Below are 11299 nucleotides of genomic sequence, written 5' to 3'. Positions count from 1 at the left end.
AAGAGGCCAATCTGGTTGCCAAGATAATGATAAGATTATTATTACATCTGCTTCAGTTTCTACTATTCCTTTCAATTTCAATATTATTTGTAAAGACGTTTAGATGTGGTTTGTAATTATCTATACAAGTTTTCTAAACTATTTTTGGCTCGTTTTTTGTTTGTTTATTTGTTTGTTTTGATTTGATTTGTTTTCTCTATTGACTTTGCTTTGAATTTTATACCTGGGATTTTAATGTATATCTTTAGAGCAATGTTGTTTAAATGTTTGGAGGATAAATATCTCTACTGTTTCCCTGAACTAGTAGATTTCTATTTGGTATGGGGGCCTGCAAGAGGATCCATGTATGTTTTTTGACAAGGGGTTACCTGGTTTGTCTTTTGTTGATTTACATTGAATAGACAAGTATTTGTCTTGACAACCGCTATTGAATATTCCAGAAAAGGCACAGGTTCCTTTTCAGAATTAGTTTAGTACTCTATAATTTTTTTGAATTAATCTCATTTAGCCCAATTAAAACATTGATGAATGGCTTTTCTCAAAATCTTCAGAGATCACTTCTCCTATTAAATTTGTATCATATGAATGAGATCCAATATTAACCATGCTTCTGATCTATTTATCTATTAGTGCTGATTTTACTTTCAAAACCCAAATCACATTTTTGTATTTAGAATTATCATTTTAAAAGCTAAATATTCAATTGATACTTATTTTTTTAGTTAGTGCATCTGATATGCTTCTATGTATAGCTGAAATCAATCTGTTAAAAAATCATTATGTGTTTCTTTAGGAACTTATATAATTGGTAAATAGTTCAAGTCTTTTTCCTGTTATTTCAACCTTGTCCCAACCATTTAAAGCAGTCATGTGATATAATGCCAAGGTTGCCTTGTCATATGTGATATGTTTCTGCACCTGGGCATATTGAAGTAGAAGTAGCTGGTCTTGAGAAATATTGATATTTTTCATCCTATTTCTCTCTCTCCCTTTTTTTTTTCTCAAATCTCCCTTGACTCTTATGTCTTACATAAATGCAATCTTAATTGTGGACCAGAATCTAATAGTGCTTTTGTCATATCTTTCTAGTCTTGGGGACATATTTTATTCTGAATTAACCAAGAAATTAATATTTGTTTCATTAATGGTGAATGCATTCTGAATTTGGTTATACATTCTTTATATTTTTCTCAAATCCAGCACATCTACAGTTTGTCACACATGTCATTCATATTTTGCTTGGTCTTGAGCAGCTGCTGGTATTTTTAGTGTACAAACAAGATAAGCTAATATTTATTTTTCTAACAATCTTTGGCTGACTTTACTGAATTTCATAATATGGTGATGTATTAGGCTCTGGCTTTATTTCTACAACTTCTATCGTGGGTTCTTTCTCAACTTTATAATTCTAATTTTCTCTAAAAGGTTTGTCTTCAATTTTCTTCTAAGGCTTGTCTCTGATTTTCATATTTTTCCTATTATTGGTTACCAAGATACAAAGTATCCAGAAGGTAATATTCAGAATTGATCATTTGTCCATCTCAATTAAGTCATTTCTTTCTTTTGTTTTATTTATCTTTCTCCTTTATTCTTTTTTTTTTTTTCCGGAGCTGAGGACCGAACCCAGGGCCTTGCGGTTGCTAGGCAAGCGCTCTACCACTGAGCTAAATCCCCAACCCTCTCCTTTATTCTTATCTATTATTCTACCTCTTATCTTGATATGCCTTATTAATTTTCTTTTTTGTTTTTTAAAATTATTTTTCATTCAATTTAGAGCCTGATTAAAGCCATCTTCCCTCCTTTCCTTCTACTCCCAGCCTTAACCCTACCCTCATTTTCTCATCCTCTTATCCTCAGAGAAGGTGAGGCACACTCATGAGTACCAACTCACCCTTGAACATCAAGTCACAATTGGACTAAGTACATTTTCTTCCCTAGGCTCAGCAAGTCAGTTCAGCTATGGAAAAGGGAGCCAAGTCAGCCTTTTTCTAATTGTTAAGGGAACAATCTGCTACATATATGTAGGGGGCCTAGGTCCTGCCCATGCATTTATTGTTCAGTCTCTTCTCTGCAAACTCCACTAGGCCCAGGTTACTTAACTCTGTAGGGTTTTTGTTGTTGTTGTTGTTGTTTTATGGGTTTTTTTTTTTGTGGTGTCCTTGATCCCTCTGCCTCCCTTAATTCCTCCTCTCAGTCTTTCATATACTCTCCCCACCGCTAAACACTCACACTCAGCTAAATCAGGATCCTTCAGAATCCTACCAAATATGGACTCTGCTTCTTCTTTCTAAACTGGAATACAGAGGCATCTGGACACTCTGAGAGAAATGAAACAGAGGATGGGGAACCACAGCTGGGCCCCTAAAAGTATATCACTCCTGTCCATTGGTGAAAGTATTGTGTTGATGTTTCCCACTATTAGTGTCTGGTATTCAATGGGAAACTTAAGTATTAGTAATGGTTCTTTTACCAATGTAAGTGTGAACAAAGGTGTTCAGAGTTAAGGGAGCCATCTTGGTCTATTTTTCCTTTGAGGAATACTCCTTCTTGAATAGATGCTTCCCTAACCAGGTGCACTGAAGAAAATTAATCAAAAATGACTAGGAAAGAGACTATATACTCCATGAACATGCATTGTATTAGGTATTAAAATGTTTACTCCAGCTTGAGTCTTGGGTCTGATAGCTTGGAAAAAAAAAACTGTTTCTAGCACTTTACTCTGAGGCAATGTCTATCTTTGTTGTTAAGATGTGTTTCTTATATGCAGTATTTTACATATATATTTTTATACCCAGATCCTTGCATTGTTTTAACATTAGAACAAAATTTAAACTTTTACCTTTTCAAAAGTTTTGTTAGTTTGAATTTCTTCTCAAGTCTGTAGTGGAGGATGTGGGAATAAATCTGGAGAATGGTGTGGGATGGAGAGCAAGGTGCCATAGATTCCTGGATTGCTCCCTCCAGGAATCCTGATCTGCCATACAGGACACATGTCTAAGGTGGCTCTTGGCATACTCTTGAGACAGAACAAAGGACCCAAGAACAGAGTAATGGTTTCTTCCCCATCTCCATTTTTTGGCAATAACTACTATCACCACCCACCTTCTACCATGACTAACTCTCTCCCCTATAGAGTCATAGGCAAGTTAATTAGACTCCACAGGACACTGTTTGGCCCTTGATTATATAATTGCAAACTTTTCCTGAAAATTTGTGTATCAGTCTGTTGTACTGAACAATAGAGTTAGGTACATACTCAATGATGTTGATTGCAAGTCTCCAAAGTCCAAATGAACCTTCATGTGCTTTGTCTCCGTTTTCCCCATTTTCTGATCAGTTTCTACAAGTCTATGCTTTCCTTCACAGAGCCAGACATTTCTCCCCCCCTTCCCCCACCTCCAGGACCTGCCTTACCTGATCTCACTCTTTTACTCCTATGGGAAGTTATTGGGCACACAGATGTTGGCTCATCAGGCCACCATGAACCCCTTTTCAAAGGGATTTATCCTCCTGCCTTGCTAAGAGCTTGTGTCTGGAGTTGGAAAGTTTGCCTGTGTTGAAGAGCAAGTGTTTTTACTCAGCAATGGTTTCATAAAAGAATTAGCTCTCTTTGTTTCTCTGGGGTTTTTCATAAAATTTTGCAACTGGCCAAGGACCTTGATACACCTGGGTGCGGAGGGGCAAGGGTGGCAATCTATTCAGAGAGCCCTTAACTCCTACCTAAGAAACTGCAGTTGCTAAGTAACCATATTGTTTTTATTTTCTCTTTTCATGAATTTTTTTTCTAAGCCTGTAATTTATGTGTGTAAGGGTGCATGATTTACTGAATAATGATACCCTGGACTCCAATATTATGCAAACGCAAAGTGTTTATTCTGCAGAAGTCCAGCAGACCCATTGTCCTTGCCTCAGACCAGGTGGCTGGCCATGTTCTGAGGTGTGGCTTTGCCTGGACTTGCCCAGTTCCAAACAGACAATTTGAAGCTCATCATAGAGTCAGCCTAGCCTTTTCCTGTAAAACCATGTTCCTGTACTTTTAAAAGTGATAAATTTTTTCTTTATCCCAACCTGTTCCCAAATAAATGAGACAGAGATTAAGAACTTTATTTAATCAAGTTTATGGTATAATCGCTGAGCAGTTATTAGTTTATTATAACCCATCAAGCTAATATTGCTACCTCCTAGTCAAAATCTCCAATATACTTGCATTTAGAATTGATATGACTCTCTCCACAACATATATATTCTCAGGGTGTCTCCTAGACCATTTCTTCATAGAGAATTCTCTTTTTATCCTCTCTCTACCCCTTCCCTGGCTAGAATCAGAAGTCTATCCCTCAGGTCTTCACTGCTCAGAGATTGGCTGATCAGCTATTCTTAACAATCAGTGAATGCATGGGGAGCAATATTTGTGCAACATTGAGATGAGAGATTTTGAGAATAAGATTTTATATTCATGTCTGGATTACACCTGGATATCATGGCAGATAAATCATCATTTGAATTATAGATAACCTCTATATGGTGAATAATAACATTATGCCTACACTCATTAGATATTGAGATGTTAATCATGAAGCATACTTTGTATGGATTTCAAAATGATAGACATTAGAATAAAAAGGAGAATTAGAATAAAAAGTTATTGTGCAAATATGTTCCTGCTATTAAATTAGATATATACAATCCACATATGTGTCATAGCACATGTAATAAAGTTTTGCTGATGTTCATTTATAGGTATCATCACAATCGACCTTACAAAATATCTATTAACATTTTACTGATAACACAATAAATAATGAAGTGAAATAAGCAACCTTGTATGTATTCTTTTATGTGAAAAAATACATATATAATTCCATGTATCTGTATTTATCTAATATACATATATTTGTATATATATATATATACCAATTTTGTGGATATTTAGCTCTGTCTCTCTTTTTAAAATATTATTTTTCTTGGATATTTTATGTATTTACATTTCAAATGTTATCTCCTTTACCCCAACCCATAACCCTTCTCCCATACCCCTGCTTCTATGAGGATACTCCTACTCTTACCCACCCTTTCCAACCACAACATCCTGGTATTACCCTATATTGGGGAAGCCAGTCTTCTATATATTTTTATAGGTAGAAATAAATCATAGCTATCTCTTAACTGGTAATAAGTGTACAAAAGTATTATTAAATAACAAAAATTAGTAAGTGAAATAGGAGTGGTTGGAAACAAAATATTACAAATAAATGGTCAAATTAGTTCAAAAAGAAATTTTTACCGCATATATATGCTTAACTCAATAATAAGTGCGATATAGATATAAACAGGAAATTCTCAATAGAAAAAATGCAAGTGAATGAGAAACACTTAAAGGAATATTCAACATCCTTAGCCATACGGGAAATGCAAATTAATACTACCTAGAATTGTTATATTAAATAACTCACGGAATCTAAAGAAGCAGCCTGCACAGCTCTGTACAAGGTGCTGTATGAATACATTTCGACTTCCAGTTTAGTGTTTATAAATGATTCCTTAGTGTATTAACACGTGCGTCTTCTGCCTTCTCTTGGACTCTTTCCCTTCTATTTGTTTATTTTATCTAATTGTGAAGTATTACTTGTGTTTTATATATTATATTGTCATATGTTATATATTATAATACTTTAGAAGCCTGTTTGTTTTCTAATGAGAGACAGAATGGGAGTAGATCCAGTAGGGGAACTAGGTTAACAGAAGGACGGGAACTCATAATCAGAAAATATATTAAAAAGAGTCCATTTTCAATAAAAGAAAAAATAATAAATTTTCTAAAAAACACAATTAAATTTGAACCCTGTTCACTCCCTCATTTATTCACCGTACCAAATACATGTCATAACATTCATATTCTACATATTACACACATATGTATATTATTATTTACCAACAAAATTGATTAGAAAGATTTTAATTGCTAATTCTATAAGGATTGTTATTGGCTCATGTCCTCCAAGGCCAAGGTTACAACACAAAGGAATTTATTTGCCCCAGAAGGATAAAGGGTGGGAACTAAAAGACAAAGACTATACATAGAGGACTAGAGACAAATGGAACAGAACAGGAGGTAGGGAGGAGAGGTATTTGTCCCACAAGTGGGGTTGGGGAGAAGGGCGTGAAGAACTGTTTCAGGATAGATAGGAGATGAATGTGGCCCATAGAAAAATGGGAGTTTATAAAGGTAAAAGGGGGAAACTGAATATTAGGATGAGGTACTTCATTTTAAATGAGCATGTTAATTAGCTGAGACAAAAGAGGCCTTTGATTGCTGGCCTTCAATATTCTGAGAGCTAGATCTTGATAGTCACCCTCTGGGGGAAGAAGTGGCCAAATAAGTGAATAGACCTTGTCAGTTAGCCTTAGGAATATATCCAACAGTTTTAGCAAGTGAACGGAAATGGGGTAGATAGGCAAGGCCTGCCAGAGCCATGTTTGCTGTTCTTGAGCTGGCTAGAGTCCCTTCAATGTCAATCTTATGACTTCTCTAAATCAAAATGTCCTAAGTGTAATTTCACTTGATAATTTTATTCTTTTCTTTTTTATTGGATTTTTTTATTTGCATTTAAAGTGTTATTCCATCTCCCAGTTTCCTGTCTATAAGCCACCTATCTCATCCTCCCTCTTCCTTCTTCTATGAAGGTGTGTCCCCTCCCCAAGCACCTCCCCTTCCTGTACTGACATTTCTCTACACTGGTGGTTTCAGACATGGCAGGAACAAGGGCTTCTCCTCCCATTGGTGCCCCAGTTGATAATTTTAAATAATTTTAAAAGTAGACACCAAAGTCTTAAAATCCAAAACACAAGACTATATATATATATATATATATATATATATATATATATATATATATTCATTCTACCTCTTAGGCAAAATTATAACATCCCAAACAAATACAGTGATTGTCACGTCAATCTCTTTGAGCCTACATAAGCCCTGCTAAATTTCTTCAGTGGACCATATTCTCCTGGTATCCTCCATCCCCTCAGACTTATAATCTTTTTTCTCTACTTCAGTGGGGTTCTTCAAGCTAACTGGAGTGACCACATAGAGACCCCAAATTTAGACTCACTATAAACATAATGTCTACCTGTGTGTCTCTGCCGTTGATCATATCTGTTGCCAGAGAAAGCCTCTCTGATGATGACAGGACAAGGCACCAATCTCTGAGTATAGTAGAATATTATTATGGATTTTTTTCCTCCACAATAAATCTTTGAGCTATCTAGTCTCTGTTTCCAGCTCATTCATATGGTGTGTAAGGCATGTACTCCATCTAGTGGCTTACGCCTAAAGTTAAACCAGACATTTATTAGGCACTCCAACATGTTCTCTGCCATAATTGTCCCAACATGTATGGCAGGCAGGGCAGATAATAGGTCAAAGGTTTTGTGGCTGAGTTGGTGTCCAAGTTTCTTTTTTGGTTGGAAACAGAGTACCTTTCTGCAACAAAAAGAGACTAGAATATAGGTGTAAAGGGCCAATGCAGGTTCCATGAGCTATGTGGACGCTGTCCTTCAACAATGGGGTCTACTGTCACTATGCTGAAAGTGCTCTTCTGCTCTTGTACTGGTCTGAGTTGTTTGAGGATCTCCACCAGATCTCTTTGGCCAATGGCTAAATATATAGAACAGAGAAAGAATATTAAAAGCTGCAAAGGAAAACGCCAAGTACCCTATAAAGATAGATCTTTTAGAATAACAGCAGACTTATCAAGAGATGCTAAAAGCCAAAAGATGTTGGATAGATGTCATGCAGACCCTAACCAAAAACAAATGCCAGCCCAGGATACTAAACCAAGCAAAACTCTCTATCTCCATAGATGTAGAATCCAAGATACTCTATGGAAAAACAAATTTAAACAATGTCTTTCTACTAATCCAGACACACAGAGGATACTAGAAGGAGAATGCCAACACAAGGAGGGCAAGTACAACCAAGAAAACACAATAAATTAATCAGCTCACAAAAACACAAGAGAAGAGAACCACACACACATATTACTCATTCTCACAACAAAAAGAGCAGGAACAAACCATAATTGTTCTTTAATATCTCTTAATATCAACGGACTCAATTCTGCAATAAGAAGACACAGTCTAACAGACTGGATACAAAAATAGGATCCAGAATTTTACTGCATAAAATGAACATACTTCTGTGTAAAAGACAGACACTACCTCAGAGTAAAGGACAGGAAAACAGCTTTTAAAGTAAATGGGCCCAAGGAACAAATGTGGATATTGGAATCCAAAAGATGTCCAATTCTAGATATAAAAAAAATAAACATTCAAGCAAAGGTTATCAAAGGACATAGGACATAACTTTATATTCATCCAAGGAAAATTCCACCAAGATGATGTCTCAGTTATGAACATCTGTACACCAAATGCAAGATCACTCGCATTTAGAAAAGACACTTTATTAAAGCTTAAAACACACATTGAACCTCACATAAGAACAATGTGAGACTTCAACACAACGCTCTCATCAAAGGACAGATCATGGGAACAGAAACTAAACAGAGACAGAGTTAAACTTACAGAATTTATGAACCAAATGGATTTAACAGATATTTACAGAACATTTCACCCTAAAACAATACTATATATATATATATATATATATATATATATATATATATCTTTATATCCTCATGTCCGCACTTCATGGAATGTTCTACAAAACTGACCATATACTCAGACACAGAACAAGCTTAAGCAAATATAAGAACTTTGAAATAATTCCATGCATTCTATCAGATCACCATGGGCTAAGTCTGGACTTCAGTAACAACAAAACCAACAGAAATCTCATGTACCCTTGGAAACTGAACCACTCTCTACTCAAGAACTTTGTCAGGAACAAAATAAAGAACCATTAAAATGAATCAATAAAATTAAATAAATCATCATTTGAATTATAGATAGCCTCTATATGGTGAATAATAACATTATGCCTACACTCATTAGATATTGAGATGTTAATCATGAAGCATACTTTGTATGGATTTCAAAATGATAGACATTAGAATAAAAAAGAGAATTTAAGTTATTGTGCAAATATGTTCCTGCTATTAAATTAGATATATACAATCCACATATGTGTCATAGCACATGTAATAAAGTTTTGCTGATGTTCATTTATAGGTATCATCACAATCGAACTTACAAAATATCTATTAACATTTTACTGATAACACAAATAATGAAGTGAAATAAGCAACCTTGTAGTTGACGACTTTTTGAGATTCAGTGAAAGCCACAGCATATGAAAACTTATGGGACACGATGAGAGCAGTGTTTGTAGGAAAATTCATAGCACTAAGTGTCTTCATGAATAAATTGGAGATATCCTTTACTAGTACAGCAGAACTGAAAGCTCTAGAACAAAAAGAAACAAACACAGTCAAGTGAATACCACAGCAGGTATTAACCAAACTTAGTCCTGAAATAAACCAATTAGACACAAAGAGAACTATTCAAAGAAACAACTAAACCAAAAGCTGGTTATTTGAGAAAACAACAAGATAGATAAACCCTTAGTTAAACTAACTAAAGTGAACAGATATACAAAGTCAGAAGTGAAAAGTGAGACAAAAACCACATAAACTGAATAAATTAAAAAATCATCAGATCATACTACAAAAGCCTATATTCAACAAAACTAGAAAAATCTAGATTAAATGGATGATTTTCTAGACATATATCACATACCAAAGTTAAAACAAGATCAGGTAAACTATCTAAACTGTCTCCTAACCCCTAAGGAAATAGAAGCAGTCATTATAAACCTCCTAACACCTTACCCACCATAAAAGGACAATACTAGATGGTTTTAGTCATGAATTCTTCCAGACCTTGAAAGAACTAAAACCAATATTCCTAAAGGCATTCCACAATATGGAAACATAAGGAACACACCTAATATATGAAGCCGCAATTACTCTGATACTCAAACCAAACTGAGACCTCACAAAGAGAATTTTAGTGCAATTTTGCTTTTGAATATCAATGCAAAAATACTCAACAAAATTCTCTGGAACTTAATCCAAGAATACATCAAAAGGAGCATTTACCAAGATCAAGTAGGCTTCATACTTGAGATGCAGGGATGGTTCAATATACAAAATTTCATCAAAGTAATCCGTTATATAAACAAACTCAGGAAAAAATCACATGATCATCTTCTTAGAGCTGAGGAAGAAATTAGGGAAAGAACTCTAATTACAATAGCCACAAAAATATAAAATAAATTGGTGTAACTCTAACCAAGCAAGTGAAAGACCTTTATGACAAGAACTTCAAGTACCTGAAGTAAGAATTGAAGAAGAATTCAGACAATGGAATAACCTCTCAATAGTATTAACAAAGTGAAAGTGGCCACTTCACCAAAAGCAATCTACAGATTCAAGGTAATCCCCACCAAAATTCCAACACAATTCTCCACAGCCATGGAAAAAGGGTTTCTCAACTTCATTTAGAAAATGCAAACAGCACAAGAAAGTGAAAAAAATTCTCAACAATAAAAGAACTTCTGGGGAAGTCACCATCCCTGGCCTCAACCTGTATTACAAAGCAATATTGATAAAAGCTACATAGTATTGGTACAGACATGGTGATCAGTGGAATAGAATTAAAGACCCAAAAATAAACCTACACACCTATGGACACTTGATATGTAACAAAGAAGACAAAAAATTGGAAAAAAGATAGCATCTTCAACAAACAATTCTGGTCTAACTGGTATTCTACTAATAGAAGAATGCAAATTGATCAATCACCTTTCACAAAGCTCAAGTCCAAGTTCATCAAGGATCTTAACATAAAACCAGATATAATGAATCTAATAGAAGAGAAAGTGTGAAATATTCCTGTGCTGCGTGTGTCTGAATAAGGGGGTCTAAAATTCTTATGTTAACTCTTCAGCCCCTATTTTTTTTATTAAAGTTCAATGAGATTGTTTTGTGTTTTATTTTATATTTTATTTGCCATATTTGATTATTATGTCTTAGATGCCTGTTCTACTATGATGAGAAACAAATGCAGTGGACTTGTATGTTAGGGAAAGTGAGGAGGAACTAGGAGTGGAGGAAAAGGGAGGAGATACTGTAGTCCAAAAACATTGTGAAAGAATAGAATCTATTTTCATTAAAACAAAAAACATAAACAGAGTGAATCCCACCTTAGATGACTCTAAGTGAGTTCACTTTACAGTTTAAATGACCTAGGACAATGCTTGGGCATACACAGAAAA

Source organism: Rattus rattus, chromosome 12 (assembly GCF_011064425.1).
Source record: "Rattus rattus isolate New Zealand chromosome 12, Rrattus_CSIRO_v1, whole genome shotgun sequence".
NCBI classification, from domain to species: Eukaryota; Metazoa; Chordata; class Mammalia; order Rodentia; family Muridae; genus Rattus; species Rattus rattus.
This window is presented reverse-complemented; position numbering follows the sequence as displayed.